Source organism: Hylaeus anthracinus, unplaced genomic scaffold (assembly GCF_026225885.1).
Source record: "Hylaeus anthracinus isolate JK02 unplaced genomic scaffold, UHH_iyHylAnth1.0_haploid 11791, whole genome shotgun sequence".
In the NCBI taxonomy this organism is placed as follows: Eukaryota; Metazoa; Arthropoda; class Insecta; order Hymenoptera; family Colletidae; genus Hylaeus; species Hylaeus anthracinus.
In genome coordinates this window covers 4,171-23,923 of record NW_026534161.1, presented here as the reverse complement: position 1 = coordinate 23,923, position 19,753 = coordinate 4,171, and the positions used below count along the sequence as shown (strand labels likewise).

The following is a 19,753-nucleotide window of genomic DNA, read 5'->3' as shown; positions in this document are numbered from 1 at the left end:
GTCGCCAGTTTATAGAAAAAGTCTTCAAGATTTCGCGACTCGGTACACGCAAGAATTTGATGTTTACGAGTTGTATCGCGTCTCGCTCCTCGCGCCCACCAAACCGCTCGATTCGTCCTAGCGACAACGTGCGCGGACGAATCACGCTGCTATTCGAGTTACGGCTTCGGTATTCGGAGCGTACATGGAGAAGAAATAGCAAAATAAAGGTTTAACCTAAATGCGCGATATTTACATGTCCTTCTTCCAATGTTATTTGTAACCGTGATATTTGAACGCGATGGTAATATTCGGTGTGCTCATCTTCCCAACAATTATACATGTATACGCCACTGTTACATTTCATGATTTACGCCTTTTATTCGTAACAGGCAACGCTTTTAACGTATTTACAATACTTAACCTATTAAAATATTAGCAATTGAACATATTTACAAACTTTATACAGGGTGCGGCACTGCCAGCAGGGTGAAAATAGCGTGACGACGTCGATTTTGAGGAAGGAATGTGTAACTTTATTCAAAAATGAATTTAATGAACTACCGTCAAAGGCTAGGTTTGTGTTTGATTAGAACGAATTCGGGATGGTAAACCATCTCGAACACATTCCTGCCGACGAAATCAAGAAAAATAAAATGAAAAATATCGGCACGTAACAGATTTTTACATTAAAATTATTTTGGAATATGAGGAATTGTTAAAAGATAACACGCTAAAATACATATGTATAAGAAAATGATGATAAAATGATTGTTACACAAAATGATCTAATATGCAAGAAAGAATTGATAAATATCAGAAAAGAATAAATTATTTATTGTATTACATATCGTTCTGCGCTTGCGTTTGTTCAGTGTATCATACTTGTCATTTTATAAAATAAAAATAATAACAGGAAAGATTAGATTTTACATATACTATTGTTATATTTGATTATTTTTTACAACATAAATTTTCAAATTCGTAATAAATTGATATATTAAGTATTAGTATTGTAGAATGCGACAAAAAGTATGTATAAGAAAGTCGAGTATGTAAAATTGGCAAGGAGCGACTCTCTTTCGTTTCCGAAAAATAAATTTTTAAAAATATTTAAATTTCGATTGACGAGTGTCAATCGTGCAAGTGTTGGAGATGTAATAGAAACAGCGTTATAAACTACAAATTATAGCTAAAATTAGCGACCGGAAACTGGAACTTCAACATGAGCTTTTAATAACCAACAATGAAATAAATATATAGGAATTTTAATAAAAAAAGATAATATAAAGAATTTAAAGAAAAAAATAATGTGTAAAATATAAAATAATATCTCGATATTAATCGTATAATTTCTAATCCTCAATAAACAATAATTATAAATGTTAAAATTAATCTTACTTCATAACAAAAATAAAAGTTTATTAAATCTAAAGGTACAAAAATTATCGCTAAAACTATTAATAAAACATTAAATAATAAAATATAAATATTTTCATATAAATTTAAATTTAAAATATAAATATAAATATATAGATAAATATAGATATATTGCTTATTTTCCATTATTAAATTTATATTTATGGATGCAATATAGAATTCCAGTACTTCGCAAAGCATTTATTGCTTACACAATTATTGTAATGGTACATTTTACTACTACACTTTTACCATTTATTCTCTTTCAATAAGACTTATATTTCTTTATGCGTATGCTTTTCTCTATTTTATTACGTTGATACTAGCTATACCTACTTTTTTCATCATCGTAAAAGACAATTTTTTCAATCTATTGTAATCAATCCAAGTTAGTTTACACGCACATAATGTTTCTTACCAATTTCTATATACACACCTACTTAAAAGAAAAATGTATGACCGCGGGCATTTTTTAAACTTACTATGATACTGAACCATGATGAAAAGCGTCTTAGACTACTAGAGTAACAACCGGAGCAGAGACGACAGCAGCGCTGCAGTGGAGAGCGTGATAGCGGAGCAACCATATTGCCATACAAATCATCAAGATTTCACAGCAACGAAGCTCATCAAGTTTTTTGAAGCGAAGAAGCAATATTTTCTCACGATTCTTTTTCTATAATATTCTTTACATCACTCCGCATGCTACTCTAACGCACGATTTTGCAATTTCACCTTTAAAATATTATAAAAATATGTTTTGCAAATTTTCGAAACAAACTCTTGATAGGTCGATAGATTTACATCCCCTGATTACGAAATGCATAATCATTATGTGTTTGTTTTTATTATTGTGCATAAAAGACGCGAAAAACTGTTTCGTAGTTCACCCATTCTCCGTTGGTCTTCGTTGGTGGCGCTAGTTTAGCTCCTGCGCAAGGGGATAGACACGGGTAATGCAGCGAGGTGACATTACCGGGAAAACTGGGCGTAAAAAGGGGTCCGTGATTTTTCGCTTTTCGCTCTTATATTAGCATATTTTGGGCTAAATGAGGGCTCATTCGAAAGAGGAAGCTTGAATACATCCGGGGCTAGTCATAATTCAACGAGATCTTGTTAATATCTAATAATATGAGTGCCCAAAGTAGAGAAAGAATACGATAAAATACATCTGCAGAATCCAAGTATTTGTAAGTCACTCTAAGAGTTTTGTGACTCACACGATGACCAGCCCCGGATATATTGAACCTTTCTCTTTCAACTGAGCGCACCATTCAGCCCAAAATATGCTAATATAAGGACGAAAAGCGAAAAATCGTAAAGGCATTCCCAAAATCGAGTTCCGCCATTTTGTGAATAATGGTAGAGCAAGTCACGTACCAAATTTAGTTCAGGAAATCGGTATGAGATGGCGCTTACTGAGGACGACTGCTAACGCGAATATCGATACATTGTGACGTTGTCATGCTGGCATAACAGCGTCTATCCTTTATTCACGCTCCGCTGTTGCCATTTTACTGAAGTCGAAATATTCTTACATTTGCCGACGTCGACAGAGCATAGGAACAGACAGCGGAAAAAGAGTAAAAGAAAACATTTACAAGCCTAGTATCATAACCAATTGTCATAACAATATCGTGTTTGGACTCATTTTAGCAGGAAAACCTCACCAATATGTTAGTGAAATTTGATTTAAAAAAAAATTAACAATAAAAAAAGGTAGTTTGTCGCATTATTCTTTCACAGATTAGTAGGCATTTAAATTTTTTACGATCACCTCGACTCTGACAAGGAATGTTTTTTAGGTATCTGCCTCCAGTTGTTTTGATTTTTGGATATGTTTTAAAGGAGCGAAAAATAAAATATACGTATTTTTGTATTTTCGCCTGTTTCATATTTAGGAGGTGAAACGACCTCCTATAGTTTCAGCTGCAATAGGCTATCTCCGAAACTATCATAAACAGAAGAAAACTTTTTAAGAAAAAGTTTCATGTTTTCTATTTGCATATAAAATCTGACTCTAAATTTTGTAAAAAAAATAATTTGTTTATAACATTAATTTTAAAAGTAATTACAGTTTATATAATGACTAAGAAAAACATTTTTTCTGAATCTATTGATGCATCGTATACTGTGTTTGGCTTTTACATTTTTGCGCATTAATATTATACGTACACCCTCGCTCATAAATATGTGGACACGTACTACTTTCAATGAATAATTAATGTAGATCGTGAATTATTATTATACAATTTTTGTTGCTAAATTCTATATTGGATATATTTAACAACATTTGATTATATTAAATATTTCGACTGCCATATTTAATTTTTTAGTGGAACTATGGGATCGTTTAGATAGAAAATTTCAAAAAGAATGTTCAATATATCTGTCACGATAACGCAGTTCGGTAGCAGTCGAACCGCCGCGAGGGATTGCGCCGGCTCAGCCGGTCGCCGGGGTTCGCTAAATATAATATGGAGGTAGTCGTAGGAGTAGGGCCGAGCTCTCGGCGCAGGGGGGGGGGGTGTACGGTATCGGTAGTCGCACGCTTCTAGATCGTGTTTCTAAGGGTGTACGAACCCTTGCACAAGAATTCGGCGGGTAGTCGGACTGCGGGAAGTAGACTGTTAGAGGGAGGTGCCCCAGGGGGTTCGAATCGGCAGCGCGAGCACACCTCTTCTTCCCGGGCGAGTGGCCGTGGAGGCCCAAAGACGGCTGTCGGTGCAGACACGTCTTTCGGCGATCAAGGATGTCCCATGCCTCGAGGCCGGAAGCCTCTGAGAGGACACGAGGGGATAGACGGAGTTGACCGCGTTCTCAGAGGGATCTCGTGGTCTTTCTTTTTGAACGGGTTCCGTTGGCGAAATATATGCCGGGAATACAATAAAATGAAACGAGAGGATAGAGAAAGAATAGGAAAAAAATCTATATAAAAATATATATAATAATAATAATAATATTATTATATTATTAATATTGTTACGAGCCAGGGCGTTAGCGACGCGCGTGTGAGCCCAGCGAGTGGGATAGATTTGAGAATTGAACCAATACGATTATTTATTATGTATCAATGGTGCCGAAGATTTTAGGATAGATTAGATAATGCAGACGACTCTGACGCGAAGTCAGATAGCTGCAGGAATCGGTATCTCCCAGTGAAGGGTAACCGTAGGTTAAGGTGTTTGGTTGTCTTGGTTATTGGAGACAAACGCAGACGACTCTGACGCGAAGTCAGGTAGCTGCTGGGAATTGGTATCTCCCAGTAAAGGGTAACCGTAGGGTAAGGTTCGAACTGTGAGGTTGTTGGAAAAAATGCAGACGACTCTGGCGCGAAGTCAGGTAGCTGCAAGGAATCGGTATCTCCCAGTAAAGGGTAACCGTAGGATAGGTTAAGTTTAGGAGTTCGGTTTGAGTACACAAGGACTGAATCGTATGAATAATACGCGTCGTTAATAAAGCCTCGCAACTTGTTAATTTAATAGAATAATAACTCGAGCGGTAAAGTTATTATGTTGTGGGATCGTTACACTGGCTAGGATTGGTGATTCCAAAGTAAAGGTTTAATGATTGATTTTACAGACTTCTAAGGTTTACCAAAAAGTATATATTCAAAATAACTATACTAATTACAAATGTCTAGTGTCGTGTTGTCGCGGTTAGTGTATGAAGTTAAAATTACCTAAATGTTGCTCGGTGTTGACGCACTGGCGATGCGGGGGTCGAGAGTACTTTTAAATGCCGTAATAGATGAAACCCGTCTTCGCGGATCTATAAGGTTAACTATGATCGAAAGGGAAACTGAAGCCCGATCTCACTAGAGTACTACTCTGCAGACGATCAACGTGTCTCTAACGAGTAACTCTTTCGTACTAGCCCCCGAGCAACGAAAATCATGGGTTTATATACCCCTAAATGTTGGTGGGGAACCGTCAGTGATTTCCATATTAGGAAATTTGACGGTTAGGATTTTCGTGGCTCTGAGGTGAGCAGCTGCGTTCACTGGGAAAAGGGTAGATTAGAAACTATCCCACGCAACGCGAGTCAAAGATGATATTAAGAGGATGCAGCTGCAGGATGCACTCCTGTGAGACCAAGCTCCAAATTCCAGAAGGGTAGATAAAAAGATTAATGAACGCGAGCTTCTAAAAAACGGAGAGTTTCTGTATACGTAACAATATAAAATAATATAATATAAAATATTGATATAATTATTATATATAATATATAACATATAGATAGAATTATATAAGATATAATATAATATAGATATAATATAGGTATATGATGATATAATATAATAAAAATTAAATTTTAATAATAATTATTATAAATCTTATATTAATTACAATGTATAAGTTTGTTCAAAACAGTATGCCCATGCAATTGCTGACCTATGCTAATCAAGCGCAACGTATTTACATACCTCTTTTTGTAATTTCTCCACGTCCGTCGATCTCGACGCGGATGCTGCTGGGGATACGCTGCCAGAGCTGGGTAAAATACGTATTTTAAATAGTAAATAGTAAATAAATACTTTATTTCGAATCGTGCATGTATTTTTAAAAATATAAGCATTTATTTCGAATCATGCAAGTATTTTTTAAAATAAAATATTTTATTTGAAAAACACTGAAAATATTTGTACCATAGTTCGGAATATTTTATTTTTCTAAATTATAGTGTGTAACGTATCTCGCGTGGGTGGCCGGGAAAGCCGCTGCTCGACACGCTCGGTCGCACAATTCTCACGGACGAATTTATTTAGAAGAATTGCACGCCAGTGCCAAGTGCACGTGTCCGTTACTTTCGTCCTTCCGGCTGCTCTACGGAGAGCGAAACTCAGGGGAGGTCGAAAGGGGGGTACCAAACTTTGATCCGCGGACGTTTAGGTAGATTTCTTTATTCAATCGAAACCGACGCGGGGGAATTCCGCGGTACACACACCGTTGGGGAAAAGGGTGTGGCGACTACGCGCCGAATGGGATACGCGGCGCGGAATTCCCGATACAAAAGAAAGTATTCGACGGAAAGAAACGAATACATTACCGGCGCGACTTGACTCTATAGGGGGGCCTCGCAAACAAATAGTCCGCCCTAGAATTAAATACAATCAAAAGATTACACCGAGAATTAACGGTTTCGCGTTTCGAAGGGGCCCTCTCCTTCGAAACGCGGCGCGTCCTCAAACCGCGCCAGGTCACGCGGGAGATTTGCGAAACGGACGGAAGGAAGTTTAACGGAGTTCCCTCCAGTGGTGGTCCTGTCGCGGACGAAAAGGGTGCTCCGGAGCACGCTCGCGGACACACACACACGATCCGCACTCTCGTACCCACGCACGCCACAAACGGAAACCCAACCAGTGGACCCTACCTGAATCTCCCCAGTCCCTGGAGTCTCGATCCTCGGACCATCCTCTCGTGGAGATGGTAGCAGTGCTCCCACACACACTCACGCAAAATGACAATAAAAAAAAACTTTTAGGTTTCGCGGGACAATAGGAGCGACTCGCTCGCGTGTTCCGATTCGTTCGCTCCCGGTTAACCGTTAATTATTCCTTATCGATCGCACATCGATCGTGCTCTTCTCGTCGCCGGCTCGCGGCTCTCCCCACCCAGAGCTGTAGGCAGCATCGAGGGGCGATGGCTCTGGTCTCTTTCGCAAGGGTGGTCAGTCCTCTTGGTGGTGGCCACACCGGGGTCCTTGGGTGGAGGACACCGCGACCGGCGACTTGCCGCGCTCGCGCGAAGACGCGACTCTATCGGCGAGGGTGAGGGGGCGCGAAAAAAAGGGGGTCTCTAGTGTTCACGGTTCTTTCATTCCTCCACTCTCGCGGACCACCTCCGGCCTGGGGTGACCGGCGAGGAGCGAGCGAAGCCCATCCGAGGGTCAGGGTGCCTTCGTATATTATAGTTTATACAAGTATAAAAAATAAAATATATATATCGAATTGAGTAACTCCTCCTTTTCCGAAGTTGGATAAAAAATATATTTATTATGGTAATCTAAAACGAACGAAGTACTTTTCCTCTGCATTATAAACATACATTCAATGTAGTTCATCAATGAATACTTCTATTAAGAATCTTCAATAAGGATGTTCATAAAATGAATGATGGAAAGAGATATTCTTCAATCGCAAGAAATCATAATATTTGCCAGAAAGAGTTTCTCCATCTGTGTATCATACATACACTGTTTATTTTCAAATTAAGAACTATAGAAAGTATTCTATTTTATGCTTTATGTTATTCAAATGAAACATATTTTATTTTATGTGTTAGATTATCAAAATAAAATATTTATTTTCATGCTATAACTATAGATTACCAAAATAAATGTTCACAAGGTTGTAATAAAATAGATTAACATTTATTAACAAATTAGGAACAAAAACTATTAATTTTCAATATGTTATTTAAACAAATAATGTTTGTTAAAATTTTCTTATTCAAAAAAATTCTTTATTTAAAGTTCCACAATTAAGAAAAGAAAGCTTCCAATTATCTCCTTTAATTTCAGAGATATTTCCAAAAATCATATTTTGCGCCCATAATGAGAAGTAATGAACATATAGATGCAGTATTTATACATATATAAGACTCTGAGAAAAGTTTATGAATTTGATCTGAATAATATATTAAAGACATTTTATTGAAGAAACTTTTAAGATAACTAAAGTCAAACAAAATTAAACATTATAAAGATGAAAAACTTGTCCCTAAGTGATTAAGCATGTCACGCATTTAAAAAGAGAAAAAAAAAGATGGAGAAATATTAAACGAATAGATATGAAGCAAGAATGAAAAAAAGATAACGTTTAGGTAGAAAGCGAAACGATTGCAAATATAAACCACAAACAATTTAATTCCAAAATATTTTTAAAAACGAAACTAATGATTACGAATATAAATTATTACTTGACATTAATGCAAAATGGTTTGGACCAATCGATATTGTAGAACTAGTTTCTCCGGGAGATTTGAAAGCTGTTTTAATCACGGCAATGGAATTTATAGAATTATGACTAAGTTTATTTCTTTTTCAAGTTTTGACATCGGTCAGAATAGAGAAAATTTTTTGTGCTTCTGCATTTGAGTGAGGAATACACTTTACAAAGCACAGCTGTGACAATTGTTGACATTGCATTTTGTCAAAGGTGTAATACAACTTATTCCATTCTTCTTTTAATTTTAAGTGGTCAAAAGATCCTAATTTCTGTGCAACGTAAATTAAATTTTTCAAAGTATGGTCTCTATTACTATCAAAAAGTGCTAATTTCGAATCAAAAACTTGCAAACTGCCTAAAAATGTATCTTTTAAAGGGAAACGTTTTATTATTTCGGAAATGGCTCTAATGTAAAAAGCTAAGCAAAATTTTTTAATTTCAAGAAACGTTTCCTGGGGTAAAGTATTATCATCGACATAATCCTTCAAATAATCTTCACACTCAAAACCGAGGCAGATGTCCTTCAAGTCTAACAAATTGTTACCGGAAAAAAATCTATGTGAAACATCGAGTTGTTTATTGTGGAATATTCTTGTTTTACAATATGTCCACACAAATCTTGAAACAAAAGTCTAGATTTAGAATATAATAAATGAACGGCTGTCTTGCGGGTTTGAAAAAACGGGTTAAAGGAATTGAAATAATTTAAAATATATTTAAGAAACAAAAGATAATTAAAAAAAGATTTAATGAATCCCAACATTCTAAAATGTGTGCTACGCAGGCGTGTGTGGCTAGCTAACGTGTATCACACAATTTTTAAATTTGTTTCGACTTATTATTAATAAATTCTTGAAAATGAGAAAAATTCGCCGACTGTTTGGCACTACTATTAACATAAACCGTTAAATTGCGAATAAATTTTTCAATATCACTTGAGATTTCCGAACAAGTTTTGCTACATACTAGTGCCGCGGAATAGCAAATACAATTGACTGTTATCAATGAAGGATACCTCGTTTTAAATTTCGAACAAAATGAAGAAAAGTGCCCGATCATCACTGATGCATTGTCACATGTGAGTCCAATTACATTCTGTATAGGAATTTGCTTTTTGTGCAATGCTTTCTCGAATGCTGAAAATAAACCTTCTGCAGAGCAATGTATGGCATTTAATTTTAATAATTCTAATAATTCTGTAAAAACTGCAGAAGTTTCCGAATTTACGTATTTAATTAAAAAGGTGAGCTATTTTACGTTAGAAATATCTGTGTTTTCATCAACAAATATAGAAAATTTATGATGTCGAGCACTTTCAATAATTCTACTTACTTCTACTTTCGAAAGCACGTTTGTAATAATTTGATTGCATTTTAAGCGGCTCAAAGTTAGTTTAGATAGGAGATACGCGAAACGAACGGGGGGAAGTCCAAGGGTTCTCGCCTCCGGTGGTGGTCCTGTCGCAGACGAAAACGTGCTGCGGAGCACGCTTACGGACACGCACACTCGGTCCCTTCTCACACACACGCACGCAAAAGGGAAACCCCAACACGTGGGCTCTACCTGTAAGTTAGCGGCCTCGGGGTGCAAAATCCTTCTCGCAAAGTTCTCGGCGGGGGAGACGTCCTCGGCGTGGTATGGAGTGACACAACACACTCGCGAAGGAGAACTACTGGTTTAAAGGCGAAAAAGGAGTACTCGCTCGCTCGTATGCGTCGTCTCTCGTGGCCCAACCGTTAATTAGTTCGCTTCCAAAATCGCACTCTTCTTGTCGCCGGCTCGCGGTTCTCCCCACCCAGGAGCTTTAAGGGGCTTCTTACGGTATGCCACCACCATAGCATCTCCAAGCGTCGATGGCTCTCCAGCGGCGTCTTGTCTCCCGTGGTTGCAGCTCCGGGGACGATGGTAGGGCTGACCATCTTCAGAGGGTGACAAGTCCTCTTTGTTGGTGGCCACACCGGGGTTCTTGGGTGGAGGACATCGCGACCGGCGACTTGCCGCGCTCGCTCGAAGACGTGGTGCGGATCGCGAGCACGGGGGAGTGCTGACAAAAACGGGGTCGCGATACGCATTTCTCCATACTACTCTCGCGGACCACCTCCGCGACGAGTTCGGCGAGGAGGAAGCGAGGACCCTCCGGGGTCAGGGTGCCTTCGTGACGGGCAGAAAAGTTCTGCCCAGTCAGAATATAAATTAATAAAACAATGTACTTACCTGTTGACTTAATGCCTTCAAAAGATGAAGCAGCTAAAATATTATATAATTATAGTTACATCGTAATCAGGGTTTGAATAATAATCACTTACAACTTTTTATTAATTAAATAATTAATTTAAACAAATTTAATTCAATCAACTTAATTAATAAATATTTTAAATAAATGTAATTCAAAATTATTTAATTAAAATTGAATTAAGTAGAGTTAATCGAAGGTCGTTTAATTGACGATTGATTTAAGAGGAGTTAATTCAAAGCCACTTAATTGACGATTTGTTTATATCTTCAATGTTAAAAGACATTTGTATAAAATTTAATTAAATATATAAGTAATAGAACTGTCGGAAAGACCGAATATTCAAGCGGCTTTCAAGCCGAGTCAAACCGGGACCGGCTTCCGATCCGAGTCGAGTACTTGAAAAAACCGAGTAGCTTGAAAGATTCAAGGTACCCGAAAGAAACCAAGTAACTTAAATTTTTCAAGCTACCCGAAAGAAACCAAGTAACTTGAATTTTTCAAGTTACCCGAATAGAACTGAGCGGTCTGAAAAAACCAAGCGGCCCGAAAGAACCGGGCAACTCAAATGGTTTCAAGCTTTTTCGAGTACACATGTTAGTCCGCCGCCGGGCAACAATGCTATCATAAAAAGGACGTAGCAAACTAGACCCAGAGAAGGTCGACCATCATTTTCCGTATTTCTTATTAGATCTTAACGGATGTATTACCAATCGATTCCTTATGTTATCCCGATGAAAATGGTACCAGACACGATACAATTCGGATTATTTAGAAGGAAATTATACGGAAAAAATTATTTGCACGCTTTTTATCTATTTTCGTTAATAATAGTTCGATTTACATAGTGTTTAGTAGCGTTTTCATCAGGAAAACGTAAGGAATCCATCGGCGTCACTCCCGTAATAATACGATGCATATGAAATGAAATCGGGTGATTATTGAAAGCCATAAACCAAGGGTTGAACCATCCAAAGCGCACGTGTGCCGACTTTAACCCACGACGGACCTCAAAGGGTCCGAGCATTAAAGTGTAAAATGTTTGTCATGATATGTTCACTTTTTGTTGTGTTTTATAAAAGCTAAAGAAATAAATTGCACTACTGAATTCCTGATGTTATACTGATGAAAATAGTACCAAACACGATATAATACCGATTAATTTTAATTATTCGTGTAATGTAAATTCTACAGACAACGCTGTTACACATCAGAAAAATCTTTTTCCAATTCTACGTTTGTCTTGTTAATAATTAAAATTAATCGATATTATATCGTGTCTGGTACCATTTTCATCGGGATAACATAAGGAATCGATTGGTAATATCCGTTAAGATCCGATCAGAAATACGGAAAATGATGGTCGACCTTCTTTGGATCTAGTTTGCTACGTCCTTTTTATGATACTGTTACGAGCCAGGGCGATAGCGACGCGCGTGTGAGCCCAGCGAGTGGGATAGATTTGAGAATTGAACCAATACGATTATTTATTGTGTATCAATGGTGCCGAAGATTTGAGGATAGATTAGACAATGCAGACGACTCTGACGCGAAGTCAGATAGCTGCAGGAATCGGTATCTCCCAGTAAAGGGTAACCGTAGGGTAAGGTTCGAACTGTGAGGTTGTTGGAAAAAGTGCAGACGACTCTGACGCGAAGTCAGATAGCTGCTAGGAATCGGTATCTCTCAGTAAAGGGTAACCGCAGGATAGGTTAAGTTTAGGAGTTCGGGTTGAGTACACAATGACTAAATCGTATCGGTAATGAATACTACGCGTCGCGGATAAAGCCTCGCAACTTGTTAATTTAATAGGATAATAACTCGAGCGGTAAAGTTATTATGTTGTGGGATCGTTACACTGGCTAGGATTGGTGATTTCAAAGTAAAGGTTTGATGATTGATCTTACAGACTTTTACACAAAGAGTATATATTCAAAATAACTATACTAATTACAAGTCTCCAGTGTCGTGTTGTCGCGGTTAGTGTATGAAGTTAAAATTACCTAAGTGTTACGCGGTGTTGACGCACTGGCGATGCGGGGGTCGAGAGTACTTTTATGGCCGTAATAGATTCTAAAACCGTCTTCGCGGATCTATATGGTAACGATGATCGAAAGTAACTGAAGCCCGATCTCACTAGAGTACTACTCTGCAGACGATCAATGTGTCTCTAACGAGTAACTCTTTCGTACTAGCCCCCGAGCAACGAAAATCATGGGTTTATATACCCCTAAATGTTGGTGGGGAACCGTCAGTGATTTCCATATTAGGAAATTTGTCGGTTAGGATTTTCGTTGCTCTGAGGTCGGCAGCTGTGTGCCCTGGGAAAAGGGTAGATTAGAAACTATCCCACGCAACGCGAGTCAAAGATGATATTAAGAGGATGCAGCTGCAGGATGCACTCCCGTGAGACCGAGCTCCAAATTCCAGAAGGGTAGATAAAATAAGATTAATAAACGCGAGCTTCTAAAAACGGAGAGTTTCTGTATACGTAACAATATCATTGTTGTCCGGCGGGGGACTAACATGTGTACTCGAAAAAGCTTGAAACCATTCGAGTTGCCCGGTTCTTTCGGGCCGCTTGGTTTTTTCGGACCGCTCGGTTCTATTCGGGTAGCTTGAAAAATTCAAGTTACTTGATTTCTTTCGGGTAGCTTGAACAGCCCTAATAAGTAACACATATCCGGTTATTAGATGGATGCCGGATATATCTGGCGCTCTTACTAAAAGGGTTATGCCGGTAATGCCAAATTAGCTGAACTGCTTCATGTTTTTATTATATTACTTTGACTTATACATACGTTATAACGTTACGTTATACAAATTTGTTCTTATTTAGGTTATAGATTATTCATTCATATGGTTAATAGTATTTAGTATATTGCATTTGTCGCTAAAAATTGGTTTCAAAATTTCCATTAATGAATCAGAAGTTTTAGTAGTAAAAAAAAAACATAAAGAAACTAATAAAATATAACATAGGTATAAGTTAAGGTAATATAATAAAAACATAAAACAGTTCAGTTAATTTGGCAATACTGGTATAACCCTTTTAGTACGAGCGCCGGATATATTCGGAATCCATCTAATAACTTGTTATACCGAAACTCAACACGTATATGTGTTACATATATAATAAATTGAATTTTATATAAATGTCTTTTAATATTGAAGATATAAACAAATCATCAATTAAATGACTTTGAATTAATTCTGCTTACAGTAATCGTCAATTAAATGGCTTTGAATCATTTCCTCTTAAAGTAATCGCCAATTAAATGGGTTTGAATTAATTCTACTCAAAGTAATCGTCAATTAAGTGGCTTTCGATTAACTTTGCTTAATTCAATTTTGATTAAATAATTTTTTAAACACATTATTGTTATGAGCCAGGGCGATAGCGACGCGCGTGTGAGACCTGCGAGTGGGTTGAATTCAAGAATCGAAGAAGATACGATTAGTCCTGTTTATTTCCATGGATCTAAAGATTGAGGATGGAGTAGAAATCGCAGACGACTCTGACGCGAAGTCAGATGGCTGCTGGGAATTGGTATCTCTTGGTAAAGGGTAACCGTAGGGTCGGTATCTCCCGGTAAAGGGTAACCGTTGGGATGGTTAGGTAAGGATTGAATCGTATCGTTGGAATATAATACGCGTCGTGGATAAAGCCTCGCAACTATTAATTCTAAACAAAAATAACTCGAGCGGTAAAGTTATTATGTTGTGGGGTCGTTACACTGGTTAGGATTGCTTATTCCAATGGTGAAGGTTTAATAACGATTTAACAGACCTTTTAAGGTTAACAAATGATTATATATTCAAAACTGAATAATTCTAATAATACAATTGTACAGTGTCGTGTTGTCGCGGTTAGTGTATGAATTTAATTACCTAATTGTTGCACGGTGTTAACGCACTGGCGATGCGGCTTTAAAATGTTGAAAATTGTTTCGATATTCGTACTATACACTACGAAATGTTCGAAATATTTATTACATTACAGACCTTGCATAATTTTAGAAACCAGTATGTCGCACATGATTCAATTAGATCAATGTATAGAATATATTTCAAATAAATACTATATAGCATTCCATTTAAAAATTAAAGATCATCGTTCATTTCTCGAAAAATATTCAAAATATAAGAAGTTGACATATTTTATTATGTTTATATTTTATTATTTTTGTAATTTCAAAATGTTCATATTTCTGGAAGCTAGTCTATAAAGAGCAAGAGTGGAACTACATTTTCATTCTTTTGAAGTTTTAAATATTTCTCTACTACTATAAAATCGCGTCAATGATTTTCAAAAATATGTTTAAATATAGCTAAGGACTATAATTTATCTAAATATCACAGTATGCATATTAAGTTAACATCACAATATACAGGGTGTCCCAAAAATGTTGCAGGTCATTGGAGGAGATGGTTCGGGGGGTGATTTGAAACAACCTTTTCCTTAGCGAAAATGTTGTCTGAGGCTTCGTTGAGGAGATATTAACGGAAAACACTGACTAATCAGAGCGAGCGTATGTCAGTGGGACGGAGGCTACGTGCTAGGCGGCCACGCTCATACGCTACCACGGCCGCTCCAAAGGTATACGCGCACTCTGATTCGTCGTGGTTTTCTGTTAATATTTCCTTAACGAAGCCTCGGACAACATTTTAGCTAAAGAAAAAGTTGTTTCAAATCACCTCCCGAACCACCCCTTTCAAGGTGTTACAACATTTTTAGGACACCCTGTATAATTAAATATTGAATACTCAAATATATGTTGGAGTTCAGTTAAATTTCCCTGAAACTCCAGAAGCGCAGAATTAACTATAATGGAACTTTGATAACTACTTAACTCTAAACTAACAATATGACTACCAGGGTAATTGGTATTGTAACTTGAACTATAACTATACTCGTCTATTACTCTTGTAATTACTGATAACTTGCACATAAACCCACACTGGCAAGGTGTCCAGGCTATTACAAATTCCATCACTACTCCTTTGCTAATCGTAACTAACAGGTCACACTATCTTTCTCTTTTACTAATATGTTTCATAGATAATACATAAGGTCGCTGCGTGCTGCTTATTCTCTACACCACTCTTTCATCGTTGTCAGTGAAAGACCACTCATTGTTGCACTTCCACAATTTCCGCTAATTCACTAATTTTCACTAACTAATTATCTGCGAACTTATTTGTTTATTCGGATTTCTAATTCGCGAACTAATTCGCGTACTTGTGCGTTCACTAGCGAGTTTATTCGCGACTTTATCCCACTTCTGATTGGTACGATGGTTGAGCGAAAAACACAAACTATAATGAAAACTTTATTTAATACGTGTGATCTCTAAGAAGTCCAGGCTAACACTAGGCACAATGTTTTGAAAGTACTCTAATCTTTGAAAATTTTATTTTACCGTCATCCTGCGATTTCTGCACCATATATTTGGCCATCCACATGCATGCTTTCCTGCTCTTTTTTTTTTCCTAGATGAGTTGAAGGAGAATCGAGCCTTTTTAGCGGCATCGGTGAGTGAGCGCTCGGAAAGCTTGATGCGCCGCGCATCGGCTTTCCTAAAAAAATTGTAACAATTTGGTCTGATTTCCATATCTAGACTCTGGATGAGCCGCATGATACTTGAAAAACCGTCATTGTTTATACCTACAGCTAAATATACTGCTGTATCAAGTACGTGCTTGCCACTGGAGGTCGATTTTGGAGCCATAGACCAAACAGTTGCGTTTAGGCTTTCGTTACTATTCTGCGTAAAACCACCCAAGCAACGAGTAAGTAAATCATCACGATTAAATTCACTATAAATTGGAGATATCGCTTTGAATACCTCCTCAGACATAGGCGTCTTGTGAGTATGTGTTGTATCTCTAGTAGCTTAAGCCTTCTGCCACGAACACCAAGAGTCTTCTCCGCAGTGGGGAGCGATCATGTCGAGGGTGGTCGTTGGTCGCTAATTTGAGATAGAGAGTAGCGTATACGTCGTTCCACATTTGCTCGATGGAATTGCAATTTCTACGAATAACGAGGCCATAGTATATTGACAGTTCGTCTATTAACTTTCCAGTTAATTTTCCTTTACCGCCGAGACCTTTTGTTGTTTGTTTTAATTTCCTGAGACGAGATCCCATTCTTTTCTGGACATGATCTATGCACTCCTTCGTCTTAACAATCAAATCATTATAAGGCTGCGAATCTACAATTCTTTTAAAAGTCTTCGAATCGCCATCGCTTACATAATTTTCATATTTTACACCGTATAAAGATTCGGACCGGCAGAACATGGCAACGACTGCGTCAATCTCTATTTTTCCCGCTGACCCTTGATGGTTTGCTTGGCACTATTTTTTATGGTTTTGAACCCATTCTTCATATTCGTAGGTATCGCTTTTTTTCTTCCAGTACTCACAAGCCTTATAATACTTCGATTTTAATCAAATAACGATAACTTTTCCTGAATATCATCCAATTAGTGAAACAAATCCGTAAAGGGAAAACTATTGTACCTGTTACCGTTTTCAAGAAAATCGTGGTGCTGCTAGTTTAACGTCAGGAGGGTAGACAGGGCACGCGACCTCTCCGATTCGGCAGGTTGGTATTACAGCAGCTACTCTCTGCATAGAAATGGTATTACCGTTAGATATGCAGCAGCGGAGGAAAACTAGATGGAGCTGCTTGTTATTGCCATACAGTAGAGTTTCTTTTCAACAACATATACTGTATACTTCTTCCTTGAGGGATTCTGAATGCTCAGCGTAGTAATGTTAAAGTAATTTAAACGGGAAGTACGTTGATAGTGCAAGTGTCACGTCCTGAATTTCAGATTTGAAAATTTGTCGCCCGGTTCGATCAAATGATGCTTGCTTTTTGCCCCACGTCTCCCTTAAATGACTCGCGTCGGGACGGGATTCTGATTCTGATTGAGTCTACCCTCGCGATTACTATTTATTAGAAATTTTAAATCTTTGGAGTTACTACTTGTTGAGGTCGAGCACCTTTTTAACCGACTTCGAAAAGGAGGAGGTTACTCAATTCGACATGTATTTTTTTTTTTCGTGGGGAAATGCATTACGCATAGCTCGGCTTCTCAGGGGAGAAGCCAAGGTTATGTGGGACTACCATCAAGGATGGGAGCGTCGAAGCACGCCCGTCCCTGATGTCTAACCACTAAAACCATACGCCCGTCTAAGCTACATGGGAAGCGCCTGGATCACGCAAATACTCAACAGGACACTTCCCAGCTAACATGAATCCCGGGGGGAGGGTGTTAACCTCCCCCACGCCATACTCTATAAGACCCCGGGCGGAGGGACCCGTCCGGTGTCGCCATCCCCGGGGCCGCCGATATGGGCTTCCCGAGACCCCGCTCGGTCCACCCACGGCTCCCGACACCTTCGGACCCATTCCGCTACAGGAATCCCAAGGGTCCCCACGCAGACTGGACAAGAAGATGCCGACACTGGTAAGGGAGGTTCGTCGGAGGCATGATCCGGCACGCCCCGAACTTCTCCACCTCAACCCCCACGCGCCCCAGAAGGACCCCGTGATCCTAGTGGGGATGGTCCGACCACATTAGGTCGGCCCGTCCTGAGGGGAATCATGGCCTCTCCGGGGGCCAGGGTCAGCTCACGCCCCGGCCTCCCACATTCGCCGCCTCCATGAGGCGCCCCTCGCCGCCCCCGACCATTCATACCCCCACGCAGGGACGTACTCCGGCGCAAGGGGCATCCCCACGCCCACATCCACCTTGCCGAGACCGGGTCACTTTCCCGGACTCGCTCGGCGGCCTCCTTCTGCGACGTAACCTCCTCGCAAAAGGAGGCCGCCGCCTTCCACGACCTCTCGCTCGAGACCGTGTGGTCGACCAAAGCCGCGAGTGAGAGGTCCCACCCACCCACTGCGAGTCTTAGGGCACGGCGCGGCGCGGCCCATGTCGGACACTCCTCGAGTGTATGCCACGACGTGTCCACCTCCTCGCCGCAGTGATGACACTGCGGTGTCGACTCCCACCTCATCCAGTGCAGGTACTTTCCGAACCACTCATGCCTTGAGAGCGTCTGCGTGAGGCGGAGGTCAACCTTCCCCGCATCCTGCACCATGTATCAAATATGGGCAGAATGGCCCGATAGAGCAAGCTCTTGCTTCCACCGGGCCAGCGTGTCCCTCCGGGACTGGCGCTTCTGGCACTCGACCTCACGTACCTCCTCAGCCGCGAGTTCCACCCCCGGAAGGCGGCGGGCGGAGCAGGCGATCGTGAACATCGCCGCCTGCTCAACCGCCGTCAGATGGAAGGGCGGAATCACGGCAAGGAGACCCGCCGCCTCGGCAGAGATGGTACGGTATCCCCGTATGGCCCGCAGGGCGAGCCGGCGCCGCACTCTTTCGAAGAGTGCCTGGTTGCGCCGGCTGCCCTTGAGCAAGCGATGCCACACGGGGGCCTCATAAAGGGCTATCGCCGCATATAAGCGGCGAACCCGATATTGGGCAGCAACCGCGCTAACGCGGCCGCTGTCCCTTCCATTCTGGGGGCCAGGAGGTCAAAGTGCTCCTTGAAACGCCAGCGGCCGTTAACGATCAGGCCAGGGTACTTCATGGTGGGCCTGATGTTGACGAAGGTATCCACGACGCGAATCCGGAGGCCCGATCGCAGGGCGGCCACCGCGCCCGAGACAATCCGTAAAGCCAGATTGCCTCGGTCTTCGCAGCAGCCACGGTCAGACCCGTCCTCCGGATTCGCCCGACAACGCAGTCTAGGGTGCACTCAGCAAGGTGCCTGGCTCTCCTCCAGTCATCCCCCTCGGCATATACCAGGGTGTCATCCGCATAGCAGATGACACCCGCGTGCGGGGGGAGGACGACCCGCAGCACCGCAGTAGTATAGCTAGGCCGGTTCTAAGCCATGGGGCTCCGAGGGGGGAGTGGCGGATGGGGGAACCGAGGGCGAGGGGGGCGTGGGGAGGGAGGTCCGATGGTCGAGGGGGGCGAGGGGAGGATCGCGCGTGGTGGGGGGTCGGTAATTAGTACCAACGGTCGGTAAGATAGAATATAATTAATACCTATGGCCGTTAATTAGAACCAATGGTAGAGGGGGGCACTTCCGGTCGGTAATTACCAGAGATCGGTAAAGAAGAAAAACGCAAGTTTTACATATAGC

General features: G+C 40.3%; 1 pseudogene; it reads right to left on the bottom strand.

Annotated features, from left to right (window-relative positions):
* Positions 1-16,005: 16,005 nt before the first annotated feature.
* On the bottom strand, positions 16,006-18,698 carry LOC128896613 (uncharacterized; annotated as a pseudogene).
* Between the last annotated feature and the right edge of the window lie 1,055 nt (positions 18,699-19,753).